Below are 24272 nucleotides of genomic sequence, written 5' to 3'. Positions count from 1 at the left end.
GTAAGGTAACATGTTCATGGGTTTGGGGATTCGGACATCTCAGGGCTCCCACTGTGAGCATCATGGGGGTGAGAGATGAAGACAGTGCCCCGCACTGGGCCTGGGGCCTCCCAGTTTCCGGGGGCTAAGGAGCAGCTGGGGCCGAGGGAGCCGGGGGAGTGTCCTGGAAGCCACGTGGAGGAGGGGCACCCGGCAGAGGGAGGAGGGGCACCGGGCGGAGGGAGGGGCGACGACTGCTCTCAGTACAAAAACTGTGGCTTTTCCTTCCTCTCTTTGTACCAAGTCTGGGTAGATTGCCCTCTCATGACACACCTCGGTTCAGACAAGACACGTTTTAGGTGCCCACCTGCCACCTGGGGCTTGTGGCTCCTGTGTTTGGAAAGTTCAGCCCATGGTGATTAGGTGACAGTTCATCGCAGCCCCGCTGGGCAACCTTGGAGCCAGTCTCAGCACTCTGGGCGGGGAGGTTGAGGGGTGGGGGGCGCTGACTGCGAGCTTACGTGTTGTTAAGTTGGAAGTCTGCCTGCTCCCAGAATACTCACCTGCAGGGTGGGCTTCACGTGTTACTGAGAGCTGCTTTGCCTTATATAAAACATTAAAACATCCGTCAAAACATTTCGTTTGAGAGGTTAATTCATTTCTCTAAGTGAATTGCTTTTTAAAAAATTTTTAAGTGATTTTAGGTTTACAGATAATTGTGCAGCAAGTACTGGGAGTTCTCATATACCTCCTCTCCAACCCCTCCCCCCAGTCCCCTCCCCACTTTCCCCCTGTTATTATTAACATCTTGGGACTTCTCTGGTGGTCCAGTGGTTAAGAATCTGCACTTCCACTGTAGGGGACACAGATTCCAAACCTGGTCCAGGAACTAAGGTCCTCTATGCCGAGAGGTGCAACCAAAAAACCAAAAACATCTTGCATTGCTGTGGTACATTTGTTACAATTGATGAACCAGTATTGACACATTAGCTAAAGTCTTTGGCTTATATTGTGCTTCGTGGGTAGCCCAGCTGGTAAAGAATCCACCTGCAATGCAGGAGACCCTGGTTTGATCCCAGGGTCAGAAAGTTCCCCTGGAGAAGGGATAGGCTACCCGCTCCAGTATTCTTGGGGCTTCCCTGGTGGGAATTCTTGGGCTTCTCTGGTGGCTTAGAGGGTAAAGTATCCGCTTGCAATTCAGGAGACCCTGGTTCGATTCCTAGGTCTGGAAGATCACCTGGAGCAGGGATAGGCTACCCACTCCTATATTCTTGGGGCTTCCCTGGTGGTTCAGACAGTAAAGAATCCGCCCGCAATGCGGGAGACCTGGGCTCGATCCCTGGGTTGGGAAGATCCCCTGGAGGAGGGCGTGGCAACCCACTCCAGTATTCTTGCCCGGCGAATCCCCTGAACAGAGGAACCTGGCGGGGTCCATGGGGTCGCAAAAAGTTGGGCACGACTGAGCAACTAAGCACAGAGCAGCACGTGGCTTACGTTAGGGTTTGACAGATGTGTAATGACAGGTGTGCCCCACGACAGTATCATACAGAATAGTTTCATGGCCCCAAAACGCCTCTGTGCTCCAGCTGTTCATCTCTTCTTCCTTTCCCAGCAACCACTGACCTCTTCACTGTCTCCATAGTTTTGTCTTTTCCAGAATATTACATAAATTATTCTTTTGAGAATTCATAGACCCAATTTTGTAAGTATATTCACTAAATACTCACAGTAAATGTGGAGTTGAAATGAGAGGCCCTCACGTTAAACTTTGTGCGGGTCTTGATGAATCATTTTTAAAGAGCACATGCTCGTTAAAGTCATGTTAACAGAGCTTCTCAGGAATGCGGCGTATCTTATCCTCAAATCTCTGGCTTAAAACGCCAAGTCAACCGTTCTAGGCAGACCTGGACCCACCCCCTACTCCTCCCTTGTTCCTCATTCCCTGAATGTTAGTGCTCATCCTTCCTGGGCCCGTCTTTACATTCATATGTGTAGGTTCCCAGTGTGAACATTTTGGGGTGCTGAAACCTTTGGCTGGCGTCATACTGCCTGTATCTTGTGACTTGCTTGGTTTGCGGGGTTTTGTGTATGCGGCTCACCCCTGTGGACACACAAGGGTGAGATGAGTGCATTTGCGCTGCTGCACACCGCCTTTCTGCTCCTGTCTTCATTTCCTTGTGATGCATACTTAGGCTAATTCTGCTTCTCTCTGTGACCATGCTCAAGGATTATTCTGGAATGCATCTGTACACTAATAGTTCTCAGATTTCAGCACGCACCAGAGGCACCTGGAGGGCTTGTGAAAACACCTATAGCTGCCATGCAACCCAAGGGTTTGGGTTGTTTTGGGTTTTGTTTTCCTTTTGTTCAGTTTGTCTGGGGTGGAGCCTGTGGACTTGCATGTCTTTTTTTGTTTGTTTGTTTTTAACTTATTTTATTGAAGTCTAGTTGATTTATTTACAATGTGTTAATTTCTGCTGAACAGGAAAGTGATTCAGTTCCATCCTTTTCCATATTCTTTTTCCATCATGGCTTGTTAGAGGATGTTGAGTATAGTCCCTTGTGCCGTGCAGTAGGACTTTGTTGTTCATCCATACTGTGTATAGTAGTTCGCATCTGCTGATCCCGGCCTCCCAGTCCATCCCTCCCCCGCCCCGCCCCCCGGGCGACCACAGTTCTGTTCTCCGTGTGAGTCTGTTTCTGTTTCATAGATAGTGTCATATTTTAGATTCCACACACAAGTGATATCATCCGGTATGTCTTTCTCTGCCTGACTTACTTCACTTACTACGATCATCCCTTTTGCTGCAGCTCAGCCGCTCAGTCGCGTCCGACCCTTTGCGACATCTCGGGTGTGCCTCTTTGATCTCTTTGTGTCCGACTCTTTGATCATCCTGAGGGGGCCTGCATGTCTAACAAGTTTCCAGGTGGTGCTGACACTGCGGGTCTGAGGGCCACACTCTGAGAGCCCCTGCAGTAGAAGACTGTGGGGCTGGAGGACAGGCGTGTTTTGAACTTGACCCCAGGTGCTACCTGGCTTTGCAGATGTCCCAGGTCACACACACACACACACACACACACACACACACACACACACCTCTGCCCATTGTTCTTGTCCTCATGAATGTTCGTCATTGTCTGGCTTTACCTTTTTTCTTTTACCAATCTGATGGGTGGCTTGCTATTCTCTCTCTCTCTCTTTTTTTTTTTCCTTTATTTTTTGTAACCAAACCTCTTCTATTTGAATAATTTTAGATTTACAGGAAAGCTGCAAGGTTAGTACAGAGTTCCCGTAAACCGCCTCACCCAGTTCCCCCATTGTTCGTATCTTCTGTCGTCTCATATGAAAACCAGAAACACCGCACTGGTACATCACTATTCACCATGCCATACAGACTGTATTCAGATTTCAAAGTGTTTCCACTAATGTCCTTTTTCTGTTCCAGGATATAAACCAGAATTCTGTGTTTCATTTGGTATATACCTTTCAAAACTAACTTAATAATAAGCAGACCTGGGGAAACCAACCCCCCCACCCGCAAGTACAGATGTGTTCCGTGAGGAGTAGGGGAAGGGGCAGTGCTGGAGGCCCAGGGGCTTGGCCCCGTCCTCTGTCTCTGGCCGGCCAGATGGGGTGGGGGCTTTGTCCCCCCTGCAGGCCCTGGGGCCACTGTAATTAGAGGCATCAGGGAAATCCTGGGCTTTTACCTCTTGGGGACATGGAAGAGGCTGGGGAGGGGGACCGCAGCCCCCTGTGTGGAGGTGGCGGCAGAGGAGGGAGAGGCGTGGAGGGGGCTGGACTTAGAATCCGGGTCTTTCACTCCTGTAGCAGGTGTGGGCCAGCCCCGTGCTGCTGTGGGGAGACAGCGGAAAGACCCGAAGCCTCCCAGGGCCTCCCAGGCGGGGAGACCCTCAGTGAACAAAGACTCACACAAATACACACAAGAAACGAATTGTCACTTGTGTTAAAAGCCACACAAAGGAAAAAGTCAAGGTTGTAAGAGGGAGATGGAAGGGAAGACCTAGTGTTAGTTGGGGATGCAGTCTGGGCGGCATCTCTGGTAAATGAGCTTTAAGCTGAGACCCCGCAGCGCAGGTAGGAGTTGGCTGGAGCCTGAGGAGGGGTATCCTAGGCAGTGGACCAACCCTGAGGAGGGAGTTTGGGGAGTCAGAGGATGTGGAGAGGATCATAGGCTGGGGTGCAGTGAGGGAGCCTGGCACAGGTGCCAAGGGACCTCAGACAAGTCGCCAGTCCCTCCTCCAATCTGCCACGTGCTGAGTGGTGTGGGCAGCCCCCTTGGCCTCTTGGTTGTACTTGGAGGTGCCAGGCTATCACTACCCAGAGCTGAAGGCCTGGAATCCCCTCCCCTCCAAGTCCCATGGGCCCCCAGAGCTGGCCTGAGATAACCCCCCTTCCCTCCCCTGCACACACCCACCCTCACCTCCTCCGTTCTGCATGCCGCAGACACCTGGGATCCCAGAGACCCCCTGGCTAGCCTTCCAACAAAAGGTGTTCTAGCCTCAGGACCTTTGCACGGGCCATTCCCTCTGCCTGGAACACTCTGGCCCAGAGCCTTGTGGCTGGCTGCTGCTCGTCATGAGACCCTTGGCTCTTCAGAGAAGTCCCCCTGGCCTCCCTGTCTAATGTTTCTCCTCCTCCTCCTCGTCATCACAGCTCCCTGTCTTACTTGTCATAGCCCTGATGGGGTCTGAAGTCATCTTTCTGTGTTAGCCGTTTACCCCTTGACCTTGTCTGTCTTGTTCCTCTCACATCCCCAGGGCCCAGTGCAGGGAGCGAAGGTACATTCTAAACACTCACTGAATGGACCCCATTCTGTCCCTTCCTTTGTTCTCCATAGTCACAGGTCGCTGAAGCCCTCTCCCCAGGAACACTGCTTCCAGAGCCATCAGAGATTCTCCCCTTCAATCCTTCCGGGGTCATAGAGAGCTTCTCAGAGAACCAGAAGAGAACCATGGCCTCTGCCTACCTCCCAGCACTCAGTATTTTATATCATGTTCAAGGTGGTACCAGCTCCTCTGCCACCTGGCCCTGCAGTTCTGGGTAGGGCACCTGACCTTCAGAAAATTCTGGAAAAATCAGATCAACAAACATGTGCCATGCATCTAGGAAGGTGTGAGGCAGGCCCTGTTCTCCAGATATCTGCTCCTTAGTGCGCTAACTGTGATACTGCCCAGCGCTTTCCTCCAAGGGGGTGTGACATCAGGGTCACACAGCAGGCTCTGGACTTGGGGTGAGGTTAGGGAGGTGAAGTTGTTGTTATCTATGACCAGAAGCCTTTATGGAGATGTGGACCTTTGAGTGGGGTTTTGAGGGGTGAATAGGAGTTCACAAATCCAATGAGAAAGGGAAGGACATTCATTGGGTGCTAAATGTATTATTCATAAAAATCTCATTCTAAATGAAAAACAGTTTGGGGGATCAGTTATCTCCCTTGTCAGACTACCCAACCATGATTGCTGAGAAATTCCAGCAGACCCCATTGAGCAAATGAGTCGTGTGTGTGTGTGTGTGTGTGTGTGCGTGCACGCGCGCACGCCCTTAGTCACTCAGTGGTGTCTGACTTTTTGTGACCCCATGGACTCTAACCCGCCAGGGTCCTGTGTCCATGGGATTTCCCAGGCAAGAATACTGGAGTGGGTTGCTGTTTCCTTCTTCAGAGGACGTTCCTGACCCAGGGATCAAACCTGGGTTTCTTGCATCTCCTGCCTTGGCAGTTGGATTCTTTACCAGTGTACCACCTGGGAAATCTGCAAATGAGTTACTTGGTGTCAAATAATTTCAAAAAGAAAATTAGAAAAGCCTCTGAAAAAAAAAACTATTTTTACTTAAAAATAAAAGATGTTTAATGTGGCTCACGGGTCCTTTTGTAAGTGTGCTGTGATGTAGAGAGGGCCCTCTGAAGTCTGGAAACCGGTCTGGACAGCCAGAGAAGAAAACCATTTACCAGTCTCTTATAAAGTTAAACATACACCTACCTTATGACCTGACAGCCCCACTTATAGGTATTTACCCAAGAGGAAAGAAAGCCTGTGTCCACACAAAGACCTGTTCACAGATGTCCACGCAACTCTAACAGCCCCCATCTGGAAACATCCCAAATATCCATCAACAGGAGGTTGAGTAAACAAATTGAGGAGCATCTGTGCAGTATGCAGTACGACACGTCTCAGCAATAAAATGGAGCAGAAAACCCATCACATGGCATCACACATGACCCTCACCCCCATCACGCTGGGTGAGAGAAACCAAGAAAGACGTGCACCATGTGACTGCTTGCTTTGTACACAGTTCAAGATCAGGCGTGACTGGCTGATGTTTCTAGAAGGCAGATTGGGAGGTGGGGTGAGGGATGAGGTTGGGAATGGGCATAAAGAAACTTTCTGGGAGGCTGGGAATGCCCTTGATCTTAATTTGAGTAGTGACAGTATATATATATATATGTATATATTTTTTTTTTTAAAGGGGAGGGGGCGCTTCACTGGTGGCTCAGTTGGTAAAGAATCTGCCTGCAATGGGGGAGACCTAGGTTCAATCCCTGGGTCAGGAACAGCCCCTTTAGAAGGGAATGGCAACCCACTCCAGTGTTCTTGCCTGGAGCGTTCCATGGATAGAGGAGCCTGGTGGGCTGCAGTCCGTGGGGTCACAAAGGGTCAGACACACTAAGCAACTTGTGTGGGGCTTGGCTGGGGCACAGGGGTCAGAAAGGGCATAAAGAAACCTTCTGGGTGGCTAGGAATGCCCTTGATCTTGATTTGAGTGGTGCAGGTTTTAAAAAAAAAATTGTCAAGCTGGGCACTGATGATTAATGTAGTTCATACATTTGTTATGTAAATGTTATTCCTTAAGAAAATCAAAAGCAGTCCTTGGCGGTCCACTGCACACGGGGTCGGGGCCGGGATGATAAGGCATTTGTGTGACGGGAAAGAGAAACTCAGCCAGCCGCCAGCCAGGGTTTATTTTCACTTTCCCGCCTGGTCTGCGGTTGGCGGGGCTGTGCAGAGACGGGCACGTGAGCGGCTCCCCAGGGAAGGCTGCCAGGAGCCCAGGTCCCCTCGCCCGGTCCCCAGCTTCCCAGGTCAGCTCCCCGGCTGCAGCACCTCCCCCGGGGACTCCCTCCAGGCAGGGCCTCCGTTTTCCCCAAGCCCCCATCCTCCGAGCTCTATGTGTCAAGACAAGAATGCAGAAAACATGAATGGTTATGAGGCCCTGTGTGGTTTGTTTTTTCTATTAAAAATTTAAAAATATCAGCCATACAGGAATAGAGACACAGACACAGAGAACAGACATGTGGACACGGCGGGGGAAGAAGAGAGTGGGACGAACTGAGGGTAGCATTAAAATATTCACGTTACAATGTGCAAAGTAGATGGCTCGCAGGAAGTTGCTGTATTGCACTGGGAGCTCAGCCTGGTGCCCTGTGATGACCTAGAGGGGTCGGATGGGGGGTGGGGGGTGGCAGGGAGGCTCAAGGGGGAGGGGATATGTGTTTACATAACGCCTGGTTCATGTTGTTGGCAGAAACCAACACAACATTGTAAAGCAATTATCCTCCAATGAAAAATAAAAAGTTAAAGAAAAAAATAAAGTAATCCTTGGAAGATCACAAAAACTCAGCCCCATAAAAAAGAAACAAAATTTTGGCATTGGCAGCCACACGGATGGACCTGGAGGGCATTACACCAAGTGAAATGAGTCAGACAAAGACCAATGCTATATGATACCATTTGTATGTGAGATCTAAGAAACATAACAAACTAGTGAATAGGACCAAAAAAAAGCAGACTCACATATATAGAGAACAAGCTCATGGTTAACAGTGGGGAGAGGAAAAGGGGGTGGGGTAAGTAGGAGTAGGGCAGTAAGAGGTACGAAATATTAGGTATAAAACAAGTTACAAGCAGATATTGTACAATGCAGAGTATATAGCCTGTGATCTGTAATAACTATAAGTGGAGCATAGCCTTTAAAAATTATGAATTACTATGTTGTACATTCCCTGGTGGCTCAGAGGTTAAAGCGTCTGCCTGCAATGCGGGAGACCTGGTTTGATCCCTGGGTTGGGAAGATTCCCTGGAGAAGGAAATGGCTACCCACTCCAGTATTCTTGCCTGGAGAATCCCATGGATGGAGGAGCCTGGTGGGCTACGGTCCACGGGGTCGCAGAGTTGGACACAACTGAGTGACTTAACTAACTAACTAACTATGTTGTATATCTGTAATTTATTTAATATTATACATCAAATATACTTCAACGTAAAAAAAAAAAAAAACCTAGGGAATTCCCTGGCAGTCCAGCAGTTAGGACTTTGCTTTCACTGTCGAGGGTCCAGGTTTGATCCCTGGTTGGGAAACTAAAATCCCACAAGCATGCCCACCCCCTAAAAAGAAAGCCTAGAAGAAGGGAACCCGAATTACGTCCAAATATGTTTGCCTGGGAAGAGTGGAATGTGTGCTCCACCGAACTATTACCCTTGTTTTTCCCTGAAGGTTGAAGTAAAGAAAGAAGAGACAATGGACCCTTCAACAGAGCTGCCTTGTTCTGGGTGACCTGATCCCACACTTGGGGTGGTAGTTTTGTGGTTTAAAAAACAAAAAAAGCCAATAAAGTGAGAGGAGAGCTTTGAGAGTGCTTTGAGAGCTATTTACAGCTGTCCCCAGGCCCTCTGGGTCTGATAAAATGCAGGAGCCTACAGGCCTCATCCAGTGAGGGTGTCAAGGAAGACTCCAGGAGGAACCCTCAGGGTCGGTGTCCTCAGCCCCCGTTTAAAGACAAGGAAGCCAATGCTGGCCCACACTGGTGCTCTCATCCCCGAAGCCCCTCTTGGAAGCCTCCATTTTACAGATGGATTGACTGAGGCTGAAGGGGATGAACTGACTTACCCAAGGTGAAAGCCAATGGGAGAACTGGGGTCTGAGGTTCTTTTCCTCCCCCCCGAGTGAGCCTGGTGCAAGGGAAGCGTGGCTGTCTTCTCTTCCCAGACCCTTCGCTCTCATCCCGCACCCTGGGGAGGCCTGGCCTGAAATACAGATGGTGGCTGTCAGGATGCTAGTGGGACGCAGCAGCCAGCCCTGCCCCTGCACCCGGGGCTGGCGGGAGGCCCTCCCTGGTCTTCCTGCCGGGATAGGGGCCAAGGGTCCGCCTGCTCTGGGTGGGCAGCTCGCCAGGTAAACGCCAGCGCTCTGCTGCCTGGACAGGTCCTGCCACTTTCCACTCCCAGGCTGCAGGTCCAAAGGACACTGCGGAGGGAGAGAAGGGAAGCCGCTTATGGACTCAGGCGGAAATAGGACAGGTGCGACCCTCTGAACCTCGGTTTCCTCATCTGGAAACGGCTGGTAAGATCAACCTTACCAGTGGTCCAGTGGTCGAGAGTCTGCCTGCCAGTGTAGGGGACACGGGTTTGAGCCCTGGCCCAGGAACTAAGATCCTACGTGCTGTGGGGAAACTGCTTATCCCGAGAGCCACAACTACTGAAGCCCACGTACCCTAGAGCCCGTCTTCTCAATGAGAGAAGCCACCACAATGAGAAGCCCACACACCACAACTAGAGAGTAGCCTCTGCTCGCCGCAACTAGAGAAAGCCCTCATGCAGCAATGAAGACTCAATGCAGCCAAAAAAAAAAAAAAAAAAAAATCAACCTATAGGGTTAGCAACCCCACCAGAGCAGGGCCTGGCACATGTGTGGAAGGCAGTAGAAGGTGGTGGTTAGAGCCGGCGGTCTGGAGCAGGACTGATTGTGTGCGTGCTCACTCATGTCCGACTCTTTCTGACCCTACGGATTGTAGCCCGCCGGGCTTCTTGTCCGTGGGATTTCCCAGGCAAGAATATGGGAGTGGGTTGCCATTTCTTCCTCCAGGGGTTCTTCCCGACCTAGAGATGGAACCCAAGTCTCCTGCATTGGCAGATGGATTCTTTACCACTGTGCCAACCTGGGAGCAGGACTACTTGGATTCAAATCCCAGCTCTCCAGATGTAAAAGCTGGGTTTAGAAAAGGCAGAGGAACCAGAGATCAAATTGCCAACATCCAGGTAACTTTACAACCCCAGATGGCACCTTCAGCAATGAAGCGGGTTATTTCCACCTTGGGTTTTTTCCCTTGCTCCTTGAAGCCAACGGCTTGTGGATGACATCCATCCAAGCAAGGAACCAGTTAAGTTGCCATGGAAACAACTGTGCAAAGGTAGCCTGAGCCGGCGAGGGATGGAGTGGTTTTCTGGACTCTGTTTCTCTGATAAAGGAACCTTTAGATCAGCTCTTGCAGGTCTAAAACCATGGCCAGTGGACCGATAACATTCAAGGATGTGGTCATCAAGTTCTTTCTGCGCAAGTCGGAATTTCTTGACCCTCTTCAGAAGAAATTGTGCCGTGATGTGATTGATGATGGAGAACTATAGTAACTTGGTCTCACTGGGACATTCCATTTCTAAGTCAGACATAATTGTGTTATTGGAGCAAGGAAAAGATCCCTGAGTGGCTGTGAGGGAAGAAACAGGAAGCTGGAATACATGAGCAGACAGCCAGCTATACCATTGAAGGAGAAACTCCTGGATGTCAGATTAAGGGAGCTCCCGGGCTGGATACTAATGTGAGATTTCACCCCTAAAAAGCATTGCTGGAGCATTTCAAAGAGGTTACTGCCAGTATTACAACAGGTATTTCAACATGAAGAAAGGGAGCATCCCTGAGCTTTCTATGGTGCTGACAGCTCATGTGCTTTTCAGCTGTTGCCATTCTTACAAGGACCTTAAACAAGGGCGGTCAAGCGAGCACCACTGAAGAGGGCACACTGCATTCCTGACCGTGACCTTTGCCGGCCCCGCTGAATCCTTTCATATCCTAATGGAGAGTTAATACCCAATAAAAGATGACTGGTTTAAAAAAAAATCGCCAACATCCGTTGGATCATAGAGAAAGCAAGAGAGTTGCAAAAAAAAAAGTCTAATTCTGCTTCATTGACTACACTAAAGCCTTTGATTGTGTGGATCACAACAAACTGTGAAAGATTCTTAAAGAGATGAGAATACCACACCACCTTACTTGTCTCTTGAGAAATCTGTATGCAGGTCAAGAAGCAACAGTTAGAACTGGACATGGAACAATGGACTGGTTCCAAATTGGGAAAGGAGTATGTCAAGGTTGAATATTGTCACCCTGCTTATTTAACTTACATACAGAGTACATTGTGTGAAATGCTGGACTGGATGGAGCACAGGCTGGAATCAAGATCGCTCAGAGAAATATCAACAACCTCACATATGCAGATGATACAACTCTAATGGCAGAAAGTGGAAAGGAAGTAAAGAGCATCTTGATGAAGGTGAAAGAGGAGAGTGAAAAAGCTGGCTTAAGACTTAACATTCAAATCAAAAAACTAAGACCATGGCATCCAGTCCCATCACCTCATGGCAAATAGTTGGGGAAATGACAGAAACAGTGACAGACTTTATTTTCTTGGGCTCCAAAATCACTGCAGGTGGTGACTGCAACCATGAAATTAAAAGGCGCTTGCTCCTTGGAACAAAAGCTATGACAAACCTAGATAGCATATTAAAAAGCAGAGACATTACTTTGCTGACAGAAGTCCTTCTAGTCAAAGCTGTGGTTTTTCCAATAGTCATGTATGGATGTGAGAGTTGGACCATCAAGAAGGCTGCTGCTGCTGCTGCTAAGTCGCTTCAGTTGTGTCTGTGTAACCCCACAGACAGCAACCCACCAGGCTCCCCCATCCCTGGGAGTCTCCAGGCAAGAACACTGGAGTGGGTTGCCATTTCCTTCTCCAATGCATGAAAGTGAAAAGTGAAAGTGAAGTTGCTCATTCGGGTCTGACTCCTAGCAACCCCATGGACTGCAGCCCACCAGGCTCCTCCGTCCATGGGATTTTCCAGGCAAGGGTACTGGAGTGGGCTGCCATGATGCTTTCAAACTGTGGTGCTGGATAAGACTCTTGAGAGTCCCTTGACAGCAAGGAGATCAAACCAGTCAATCCTAAAGGAAATCAATCCTGAATATTCATTGGAAGGACTGATGCTGAAGCTGAAACTCCAATACTTTGTCCAGCTGATGCAAAGACCCTGATGCCGGGAAAGATTGTGGGCTTGAGGAGAAGGGGGCAACAGAGGATGCGATGGTTGGATGGCATCACCGACTCAGTGGACATGAGTTTGAGCAAGCTCCGGAGACGGTGAAGGACAGGGAAGCCTGGGGTGCTGCAGTCCATGGGGTCACTGAGTTAGACACAACTGAGCGACTGAATAACAGCGCAGTTCTGGAGACCAGAAATCCGAAACCAAGGTCTCCACGGGGTTGCTTTCTTCTGGAGGCTCCGGGAGAGAATCCCTAGGCCCCTCTGCCCGCTTCGGGAGGCCAGCAAAGAGCCTTGGCGTCCCTTGGGTTGTAGGTGTGTCACTCCAAGCTCTGCCTGCGTTGTCACATGGGCTTCTTGTCTCTTGGGTTAGCGCCCACCCTCATCCAGGATGAGCTCATCTCGAGAGCCTTATTATTATTATTTAACGTTTATTTATTTATTTGGCTGCGCTTGGTCTTAGTTACAACACGCAGGACCTTTGATCTTGGTTGCAGTATGAGGGCTCTCTAGTTTCGATATGTGGGATCTAGTCCCCTGACCAGGGGTCAAACCTGGGCCCTTGAAAGGACTCCAAGGAAGCTGTCTGAAAATAACAACAAAGATAATAGTGAATCCTCCTGCAATGCAGGAGACACAGGAGACTCGGGCTCGATCCCTGGGTTGGGAAGATCCCCTGGAAAAGGAAATGGCAACCCACTCCAGTATTCTTCCCTGGGAAATCACATGGGCAGAGGAGCCTGGCAGGCCACAGTCCATGGGGTCACAAGAGTCAGATAACGACTGAGCACACAGACACAGATTCTGCTATTCAACCCACAGTGTCCACCTATAGCCCAGTGCCAGGCACATCGTGGGTGCTCAAAAAACAAAAGTTCCCATTTATTTACATGTATAAAATGTTCTGGCTCAGAGAAAGCATGCGAGTGCTCTGGTTTTGCCCATTTGGAAGTTTTAGCAAACGCCAGCAGGTTTGACCAGAGCTAGGACTCCTTCTCTTGTGACTGTGTTGAAAGCACTTTTGGTCTCATTTTCTGCTTGGGAAACAGCCACTGTTCCAACTTCAGGTCTGTGCAAACCCGTCCTGCGACACATTGCCTGCAAATGAGCCTTTGTTCACCCAGCCTCAGGCCTCTGCTCCTGCCTGCCTGCACACAGTGTCCGGGCCCTCAATCTCAACCTCCTGGCTCTTGAGATGTGTTTTGTAAAAGTGCTGGCTTTGTCCACTGCCGTGTCCTCCTGCCTAGAAAATAGCCAGACACAGACATTGGTCCACTGGGTAGCTGAAACCGCCCCGCCCCCCTCCCCCATCACCTCTCTGACCCTGGCCCCCACCCACCTCCTCACCGATTATATACGGCCCCTCTCAATTCCTGGAATTGCAGTCCTGTTCCTGCCTCAGGGCTTTTGCCGGGCTGTTCCCTTGCCCTGGAATGCCCTTCTTATCATCAGATCTCAGCAAAATGTCCCAGGCCTGCCCTGCCCTCCCAGGCACCGGGAGCCTTTCCCAGCCTGCTCACGTTCTCTGCCCTCTAGACACCTGGATGGTCCTGCCTCCTTATTTGCTCTCCACCTGCCACCCTGCCACAGATCTCAGTCCCCTTGAGAGCAAGGACGTGGCCCAGCTCACGACTGCAGCCCCAGCGATGACAGGCGAATCAGAGATGCTCAGCGTCAAGTGTGTTCAGTGTATGGTTGCATTGTAACTGTGAACCAGAGGGCTTCAGAGGATGGAGAATGCCCCATCATTGTAGGCAAAATGTGGTCACCATGAAAGCAGTCCCCATTGAGTCCATCAGGTTCTCTGTGGCGTGAGCACTCCCCAAAGACTGAGAAGCACCACTTGGTTTGTAACACCAAAGAACACATTCCCTGCCCTCGTGTTCACTCTGCTCTGCCTTCCGTTGCTCGTTCCATTCTGCTGCTGCTGCTGCTGTTTAGCTGGCGACACTGTGGACAGTAGCCCGCCAGGCTCCTCTGTCCTTGGGATGTCCCAGGCAAGAATACTGGAGCGGGTTGCTCTTTTCCTTCTCCAGGGGATCTTCCCAACCCAGGGATGGAACTCAAGCCTCATGCATAGGCAAGCATGTGTGCTAAGCCGCTTCAGTTGTGTCTGACTCTCTGCGACCCTGTGGACTGTAGCCGGCCAGGCTCCTCTGTCCATGGGATTCTCCAGGCAAGAATACTACAGTGGGTTGCCATGCTCTCCTCCAGGAATTGAACTTGCATCTCTTGCATTGGCTGGCAGATTCTTTACCACCGCGCCACCTGGGAAGCCCCATTCCATTCTCAGTTCAGTTCAGTTCAGTCACTCAGTCGTGTCCGACTCTTTGCGACCCCATGGACTGCAGTACGCCAGGCCTCCCTGTCCATCACCAACTTCCGGAGTTTACCCAAGCTCATGTCCATTGAGTCAGTGATGCCATCCAACCATCTCATCTTCTGTTGTCCCCTTCTCCTCCCGCCTTCAATCTTTCCCAGCATCAGGGTCTTTTCAAATGAGTCAGCTCTTCACATCAGGTGGCCAAAGTATTAGAGTTTCAGCTTCACTATCAGTCCTTCCAATGAACACTCAGGACTGATCTCCTTTAGGATGGAGTGGTTGGGTTTCCTTATAGTCCAAGGGACTCTCAAGAGTCTTCTCGAACACCACAGTTCAAAAGCACCAGTTCTTTGGCGATCATTCCATTCTACTCATGGTTAAACAGAGACTGGGCTTTCTGTGCAAGTGAAAAACACTAAATAACATGAAGGAATGCCTTGGTCACTGAATCATTTGTTTACGATACCAGGCATACAGTTGGTGCGTCATTAACGTTGACCAACAGATCCACTTCAGCAGTTCTGTCTTCAGGACCCTGGGCTGGTAACACATTCCCCTCTCTGAGCCCTGGCTTCCTAGTCTGTGTAATGGGACTCATTCAACCTACCCTGGAATCCTTTTATTTTTTTTAACTTATTTTTTTTATTGAGGTAACATTGGTTTATAGCATATTTCATGTTTACAACATTATATTTCTACTTCTGTATACACTATAGCATGCTCACCATGAAGAATTTAGTTTCTCTCCCTCACAATTGACTCTTTATCCACCTCGCCCCTTCCCTTCCTCTCTGGTAGACATCAGTCTGTTCTTTGTATCTAATTGTCCTTGTTTAATTTGTTCATTTATTTTGTGTGTTTTTTACTGTTGTTTATTTTAATATTTATTTGTATTTATTCATTTGGCTCTGTTGGGTCTTAGTTATAGCATGGGGGATCTAGTTCCCCGACCAGGAATTGAACCCAGGCCCCTGCTTCGGGAGTGTGAAGTCTTAGCCACCGGACCACGAGGAAATTCCCTGTTGTTTGTTTTTTGTATTCTGCGTATGAATGAAATCATACAGTAATTTGTCTTTCTCTGTCTGACATTTCACTTAGTATAAGACCCTCCAGGGGTCTTATTTGTGATCCACCTTGTCACACACAGCAAGATTTTATCTTTTTTACAGTTTGGAATTTTGAAGGAGTGACAGCAGGGATTCTCACCAGGCAGCTGGTAGCCTGTCCTGTGAAAGTCAGTCGTGTCTGACTCTTTGTGACCCCACGGACTATACAGTCCATGGAATTCTCCAGGCCAGAATACTGGAGTGGGTAGCCTTTCCCTTCTCCAGGGGATCTTCCCGACCCAGGGATCGAACCCAGGTCTCCCGCATTGCAGGCAGATTCTTTACCAGCTGAGCCCCAAGGGAACCTCGTTCTGTCCCCAACCCTCTAACTCTAATTGGATCAGTCTGGGGTGGGGCGGCCGCATCAGTATGTTTGAAAAGGTCCTGAGTGTATGACAGAATCTCATTTGGCAGTAAAAGTGAAGTCCTGACCCGTGCGACACCACGGAGCAACCTTGAAAACAGGCCGCACGAAGAGTCAAACACACAAGACCGCATTCTGTATGATTCCATTTATAGGAAATGTTTAAATACGAATCCCTAGAGGCAGAAAGTAGATTAGTGGCTGCCTAGGGCTGACGGGAGGGGCAGCAGGGAGGGGTCATGAATGGGTACAGGGTGTCTTCTCGGGGCGATGAGAATGTTCTGAAATTGACTGTGGCGATGGCTGAACAACTCTGTGAATACCCTAGAAACCACTTGAAATGGGTGAGGCAGAGGGTTTGTGGGTTGTATCTTAATAGAAGTGTTATTTTTAAATTTTCTAGAAGAGGAAAACATCTTTCTCACCTTGCCCGAGAACCACAGAGCTGGGGCAGGTGAGCACAGAGGACCTGGCGCCCATAGGCCGCCAGCAGCAGAGGAGGCCGGGGCCAAGGTGGGCGCTGTGTAGTTCCCGTGTGGACTGTGGCCTCTCCTGCAGTTTCGTTAAAACGCAGCCCCCGACCCCCGCATCCTATGCTGTAGAGAAATGGGGCTGGAATGTGGATTTTAGCTCGCTTCCATGGGAGAGGACCAAACCCTCGGGTTTAAGATAGCTGTGTTCCTGAGAGGCCCAGCTGCCCAAGCGCTAGGACCCTCTGCCCGGAAACTGCTTGCTGCCGAGATCTCAGGGGCTCAAGGACCCCTGGGCCCTGGGGACATAGGACACACCCGTGAGCATCTTGTACTCGTGTGCAGTTTGGTGTGGTGGCCGCCAGACTGAGACAGAGAGCCAGCCGCTCCCACGAGCACAGCCAATACCACCCCTCCCCGGGCCCCGGGGTCAGCAGACTCTGTCGCCAGAGCCCCTCCCCTGGCCCACGTAAATGCAGTTCTGCGGTGTGTCCTCTTCTGTGTCTGAACGCTGAGTCCGGGTTCCTCCCTCCGTGGATGTGTGTGCCTACCTTCGCTTATTCTCATTGCTGTATGGTATTCTGGTGTATAAACGGACCACAGTTTCTTCATCTGCCCTGTGGTCCATGAGTTCTGCGTTCCCAGTCCGGTCTGAGCACCCTTGTCTGTCTGTCTGTGAACACGCCACTGGGTCTCTGTGAGTCTTGCAGAGACTCAGAGGTGGGCTTGCGAGGTCGTAGGCCGTGCTCGTGTCCCGCTTGAGTCAATGCTGCCAAACAGCCATCTGCGGGGTTGGAGCAACTTCGTTCCTGCAGCAAGCAGTGGCTCCCTCTCCTCCTCACCTGCTCTCTTTCTCACTCTGCGCCTTCTGGTGGATCTGTCCTCAGTGGCTCCTTATTTGGGGTCGCGGTCACTAGTGAAGCCCAGGCCACAGGCTGTTGGGGTGGAAATGGGTGCACATGAGACCTTTTGTGAAGGATCCCTGGTCTGATGGCCCTGATGACCAGCTCATCCCTGCAGAGTCAGGAACTCAGGGTGGGGCCCAGGACAGTGTGTTTTAATACGCCACCCCACTGCTGGGGTGAGTGAGCTGCTGGGGCTCACCCACCTATGAGAGCTGCTGGGGCTCACCCACCTATGAGAGCCCCTGCCCACAGATCAATGGTGAGGACATGGACTCCCCCTCAATAGCTGTGTCCCTTTGATGTGGTTCTTAGCCTGTTGGGCCTCAGTTTCTTCATCTGTAAAATGGGCATAATAACCAGGCCTACCTACCTCACAGTATGTTTCCAAGGATCAAATGAACTAATATCTACACTGTCACTGGAACTTGAATGTTGGCGCCTAGTTTGCACTCAACAAATAGCTGTAAAAGTAAAAGATGGGGTTCCGCCTGGCCCAAGGGGGGTTGGCGCCAGCAGGGCCTTGCACGTCAGTATCTATGACCGTCAATGAAGTGAACACGCAGGAAATCTTCCGCAGCCTTCCAGGCCCTGGTCCCAGGTGAAGCTCAAGTCTGAGAGTCTTCGAGAGCTGAGTGGGGTGGGCATGTGACAGGGCTGTCCCCTGAGATGTTCAGGGAAAGAGAGGCTCCAGACCCTTATCTCTGGAGAAGGCAACAGCCGGGTCCCTCTCGCCTAACAAGCTGCTCCCACCTTCCTCTGGTTCCGTTTTCAGTTTCCTGGAAAACACCTTCCCTCCCCTGGGCCCCTCCCCTAGCCCCCACCCAGGATCTGGGCACCAGAGGCGCCAGGCATCTTGAGCCCTGTCCAAGGCTGGCAGATAAGAAATGCCCCTTATATCTGCCAGGGCTGAAATCACACACACCCAGGTCTGGGTGGTTCCGCCTCTGGGTGGCATCGTACAGAAATGCTCACAGACACTCGAAAGAAGTGCAAGCGGCCTTAGCACAGCCATGCTGTGGTCATAAAAGACTGGAGGCAACCAAGTGCCCGGCAGTCTGGAGGTGGCGAAGTGGATTACCACACAGCCACACCATAACCCGGGTTTTATGTGCTGATAGGGAGACCAAGTGCAGGGCGATAAAAGAAAGAGGCAGGTCTGGATATATCAGGCGCTCAGTCCTGTCCAACTCTGCCACCCCATGGACTGCAGCATGACAGGCTCCTCTGTCCTCCACTATATCCCGGAGTTTGCTCAAACTCATGTCCATTGAGTCGGTGATGCCATCCAACCATCTCATCTCTGTCACCCCCTTCTCCTGCCTTCAGTCTTTCCCAGCCTCCGGGCCTTTTCCCATAAATCAGCTCTTTGCATTAGGTGGCCAAAATATTGGAGGTTCAGCTTCAGCATCAGTCCTTCCAATGAATATCAGGATTGATTTCCTTTAGAATTGACTGGTTTGACCTCCTTGCTGTCCAAGAGACTCTCAAGAGTCTTATCTAGCACCACAATTCAAAAACATCAGTTCTTCAGCCCTCAGCCTTCTTTATGGTCCAACTCTCAGATCCATACACCTAGTCGCTCTGTTTTGTCCGACTCTTTGTGACCCCATGGACTGCAGCATGCCAGGCCTCCCTGTCCATCACCAACTCCCGGAGCTTGCTCAAACTCATGTCCATTGAGTCGGTGATGCCACCCACCCAGCTCATCCTCTGTCGTTCCCTTCTCCTCCTGCCTTCAATCTTTCCCAGAATCAGGGTCTTTTCAAATGAGTCAATTCTTCACATCAAGTGGTCAAAGGATTGGAGTTTCAGCTTCAGCATCAGTCCTTCCAATGAATATTCAGGACTGATTTCCTTTACGGTTGGCTGGTTGGATCTCCTTCCTGTCCCAGGGACTCTCAAGAGTCTTCTCCAACACCACAGTTCAAAAGCGTCAATTCTTCGGCGCTCAGCTTTCTTTATAGTCCAACTCTCACATCCATACATGACTATTGGAAAAACCATAGCTTTGACTAGATGGACCTGTGTTGGCAAAGTAATGTAATGTCTCTGCTTTTTAATATGCTGTCTAGGTTGGTCATAGATTTTCTTCCAAGGAGCAAGAGTCTTTTAATTTCATGGCTGCAGTCACCATCTGCAGTGATTTTGAAGTCCCCCCAAAATAAAGTCTGTCACTGTTTCCATTGTTTCCCCATCTATTTGCCATGAAATGATGGGACTGGATGCCATGATCTCAGTTTTCTGAATGTTGAACTTTTTTTTCTTTGAATGTTGAGTTTTAAGCCAAGTTTTTCACTTTCCACTTTCTCTTTCATCAAGAGGCTCTTTAGTTCTTCTTCACTTTCTGCCATAAGGGTGGTGTCATCTGCGTATCTGAGGTTATTGATGTTTCTCCCATACATATCAATACATGTAGTCATGTACGTGATATACATACATGATTACTGGAAAAATCATAGCTTTGAATACACACACAGACACACACACATGCAGGAGACACAGGTTTGATCTCTGGGTTGGGAAGATCTCCTGGAGAAGGAAATGGCAACCCACTCCAGTATTCTTGCCCGAAAAACCCCATGGACAGAGGAGCCTGGCAGGCTATAGTCCAAAGGGTCTCAAAGAGTTGGACATGACTGAGCGACTAGGCACACACACACACGTATATTTGAGTATTTGCTCCCATTTGTATACATGAGGAAATACAGTACGGATTTCCAGGTACTGGTCCACACAGAGCATCCTTGACAAGGGGCACAAGAAATTGATTCACAGGGACTGCCTCCAGGAGGACAGGGGGAGGCTGGGGATGGCCTGGGAGGGAAGCTGACTTTCTCCTCAACAGCCTTTGGCTGTTGGGAATTTTTCTTTACATCACGTGCATGCGTTATTATTGTGATTGGCTTTTTCGGCTAGTTTTTGCATTTTCCCCAAAGGAAGACAGGTGCTTGCTTTCTTTAGCTTGCTGGAGGGACATCTGCTGTTGTTCACTGTGTGCAAGACTTGGGTTAAAATCAGGCAGGGCTCTGGGTTCTTCAGACAGAATGGGTTCAGAGCGTGGCTGCACCGCTTGAAAGCTGTCTCAGGAAAGTTGTCTAACCTCTCCAAGCCTTGGTTTTCTCCCCTGTAAAATGGCTCATTATTGATATGATATACTCATATTGATATGATGTGGATATTAAAAATAGTTCATTTGGGATTTCCCTGGCAGTCCAGTAGTTAAGACTCCCCTCTCCCAGTACAGGTGGCATGGGTTCAACCCCTGGTCAGGGAACTAAGATCTTGAATGCCCCATGGTGTGCCCCACCCCCCAAAAAGTTCTTCTTTTCCCTTCTAACCAATTAAGCCTAAAGGAAATCAACCCTGAATATTCATTGGAAGAACCGATGCTGAAGCTGAAGTTCCAATACTTTGGCCACATGATGTGAAGAACTGACTCATTGGAAAACACCCTGATGCTGGGAAGGATTGAAGGCAGGAGGAGAAGGGGACAACAGAGGATGAGATGGTTGGATGGCGTCACTGACTCAATGGACATGAGTTTGAGCAAACTCTGGGAGGTAGCGAAGGACAGAGGAGCCTGGCGTGTTGCAGTCCATGGGGTCAAAGAGTGACTGAACAACAACGGCAAAGTGAAGACAACGACAAAGCTTGTTCACTGAAGTGAGGCTGTTCACAGACATGCCCGAGAAGGTGCCAGGTGGACACAAGTCCCCAGTGTTGCAAGGGTTCCCACTGCTGGGGGAGACGGTCGGGCAGAGATCTTTATGTCTGTTTGCAGATGAGTAAGTTGAGGCACAAAATAGCTGTGTCCAGGACAAAAGGTCTGACTGGGGCAAGTGGCGCCCTGCACCCACCAGTAATCTGCTCTGTTACCCCTTCCCCTCCTTAGTGATTCGGGGTGGGGGCAGTTAGAAAGACTCCCTGGGCCACTGTGAGATGCTGTGCTTAGGGAGAGCATGGGTTCAGGCCCTGCTGAGCCTGCTTCCAGGGGCGGGACATGATCCCCTGGGGTCTTGTTCAGTGGAAGCAGATTCTGACCCACGAGACGCTGCTGGGTGCTGCAGCTCTGCATTCCAAGAGCTCCCTGGAGAGGTGGGTGCTGCTGGCCTAAGGACCACGCTTAGAGGATCCAGGGCTCGAATCTTGATCTGGGTCATGGCTTATGCATGTGTACATAGGTGTAAAACTTCAATCCGTACACTTTATGTAGGTTGCAGATTTTTTCGTTTTGTTGTTTAGTTGCCAAGTTGTGTCCAACTCTGTTGCAGCCCGCCAGGCTCCTCTGTCCATGGGCTTTCCGAGGCAAGAATACTGGAGTGGGTTGCCATGTCCTTCTCCAGGGGCTGTTCCTGACCCAGGGATTGAACCCGTGTCTCCTGCACCACAGGCAGATTCTTTAACCCTGAGCCACCGTATACCTCGATGAAAAAGATCTCTCTCTTACACATACACTCACTCACACACATACGCGTGATTTTGGGTGCCGCCAGGACAGGGAATTAAACGGCATTAAATAACATTCAAAAAAAAATAATCCAGTCCAAGAATGGTCTCAAGAGGAACTCAGAATACTTAATGGAGCCCCGCCTGGGTCTGGCCACCCACAGTGCCCCTCAGCCCTCCGCCTTCCATACCCCCCAGTTACTTCACTCATCACCCCCTCTCCTATCCACCCCTCCCCCCAGGTGCTAGGGGGAGGGGAGCGCCTCACACCAGCAGCCTTGTCTTTTCTCAGGAAATGCGTGTGGTCCCTGGGCTGGGAGACAAAGCCACCCTCTTAGTAGCTCAGCCCCCAGGAGGAGGAAGGGGAGAATTTCCTTAGGAGAGTTTCCAAGAAGTGGGATTATGTACTGCTGCGAAGGCAACGCAGTTAAGTCCTCTGATAACTGCAGTGCCGCCTTCCGGGAGGGCCCAGACACGCCCTCCTTAGCTTAGAGAGGCCCCGGCAGGGGCGGCGGGTAGGAGGTGGGGGGAGGGGGGCGAGTCTGCAGGGTGGGGGTGGGGTCCCTCTGCCACGGTCCCCCCTCCCTAGGGCCTTCTGCCCACCAGCCCTTGGCTGCCCTAGCTGTGTTCTGCCCCTCTGCCTCACACTATTCCTTTATTTCTTCGCTGAGTTTCTGGTCTCCCAGGGCCACAGAGTTGAGTGGTACCAAGTGTGGGCTCTGGAACCAACCAGTATGGGCGGTCAAAACGTCACACTGACCTTCCGTGTGACTGTGGGACACTTCCGGACTTCTCTGTGCCTTGGTTTTCTCACCTGTAGAAACTGACCTCATGGGGTCTTTTGTGAGAATGAAATGTGCAGATGAAACTGGAGCCCTTAGGGGGCTTGGCTGATGGTCCAGTGGCTCAGACTCCGTGCTCCTAATGAAAGGAGCTGGGGTTCGATCCCTGGGCAGAAAGCTGGATCCCACATGCCACAACCAAGAGTTCAAGTACTGCAACAAAGATCAGATCCTGCGCGGAGCAACTGAGACCCAGCGCAGCCAAATAAATAACTAGATTATTTTTAAAAATAATTAAGCTGAACAATTTTTTAAAAAATGTGAGCCCTTAAAATTCTCAACACACAGTAAGTGCTCAACAACCACCCAGCTGGGGTCCCATGGTCAGGTCATCTGCTCCCCGGAGGTTTGGCCACACCCCATCCCTCCTCTGGGCTGGGGAGCCAAAGTCAGCCCAGCACCCCCTCCTCCTGGTCCCTGCTCCCTTCCTGTCTGCAGAGGCCAGCAACTGGTCAACAAAGGATTCCTGGAATGTGCCTGGCTGCGTTTGGAGCTTCCCTGCCTGTCCCTGGCTCTCCAGGGACCACAGGCAGAGACCAGATGACAATGGAATGGATATTGCTTTTTCTGCAGCTTACTAGAATTCCGAGACTCCCAGATGGAGAATGTGAAAATCAGGGTTGGAACATGGGGAGGGCTCTGCCTGGTACTGACCCTGGCTTGTCGGGTGTAGGGATTTAAATAGTGGCCCCTCAAAAGATAGATCTGTGTCCTAAACCCCAGAACCTGTGAATGTGCCCTTATTCAAGGGGAAAAAAAAGCAGGGGACTTCCCTGGTGGTCCAGTGGTTACGAATCTGCCTTGCAACGCAGGGGACACAGGTTTAATCCCTGTTTGGAGAACTAAGATCCCACATGCCGAGTAGCAGCTAAGCCAGTGCCTCGAAACAAAAGACTCAGCGCTAAATAAAAAACAGAAAATAAATAAATAAATGTCTTTGCAGATATAATTAATTAAGGATCTGGAAATGAGACCATCCCTGGATGTAGGGTGAAGAAGGAAATGGCAACCCACCCCAGTCCTCTTGCCTGGGAAATCTCAGGGACAGAGGAGCCTGACAAGCTACAGTCCATGGGGTCACAAAGAGCTGGACACAACTGAGCGACTCCAGTTCCAGTTTCTGGATGTAGGGTGCAAAGAGGGAGACTGGGTTTTCACCTAAACCCAGTGAATGATGTCCTTATAAGAGAAAGACAGAGGGAGATTTGAGTCACAGAGACATGGGGTTGGGGGGTAAGGACGGAGGGGGCAGGGGCCATGTGAAGACTGGGGCAGAGACTGGAATCATGCAGCCACCTTGATGTCAGACTTCCCATCTCCAGAACCGAAGGAGACTCCATTTCTATGGTTCTAAGCCTTTAAGTCCATTTGTTAAAGCAGCCCTAGGAAACAGATATGCTGGGAGACCTTGGACAAGTCCCCTCCCCTCTTTGGGCCTCTCTGTCCTCTTTTCAGCCCCCACCGTGCACCTGCCAGGTCCCCGGCTCACTGGCCTCTGACCCCAGCTGCCGAGGGACCCCTCCAGGACCTGTGGGGAGTGTGGTGGGCCGGGGAGCCTCCCTGGGACTGCACTGGACAGGCCCAGTCGGTTTGTTCCTAAGACCTGCCTGCCTGCAGGCGCACGAGGCTGGGGTCAGGAGATGTGGTCTCCGCTGCCGACCTTGGTGACTCAGACAAGACACCATCACCCCCAGGGCCGCGGTGTCCTCTTCTGTGGAATGAGAGCCTCTGGC

At 50.5% G+C, this 24272-nt stretch overlaps 1 pseudogene; it reads left to right on the top strand.

Annotated features, from left to right (window-relative positions):
• Positions 1-10506: 10506 nt before the first annotated feature.
• LOC122433532 lies at positions 10507-10777 on the top strand (annotated as a pseudogene).
• The last annotated feature ends 13495 nt before the right edge of the window (positions 10778-24272 follow it).

Source organism: Cervus canadensis, chromosome 32 (genome assembly GCF_019320065.1).
Source record: "Cervus canadensis isolate Bull #8, Minnesota chromosome 32, ASM1932006v1, whole genome shotgun sequence".
Lineage (NCBI taxonomy): Eukaryota > Metazoa > Chordata > Mammalia > Artiodactyla > Cervidae > Cervus > Cervus canadensis.
Note: the sequence above shows the minus strand (reverse complement) of the source record. Positions and strands in the feature narration are given on the sequence as shown.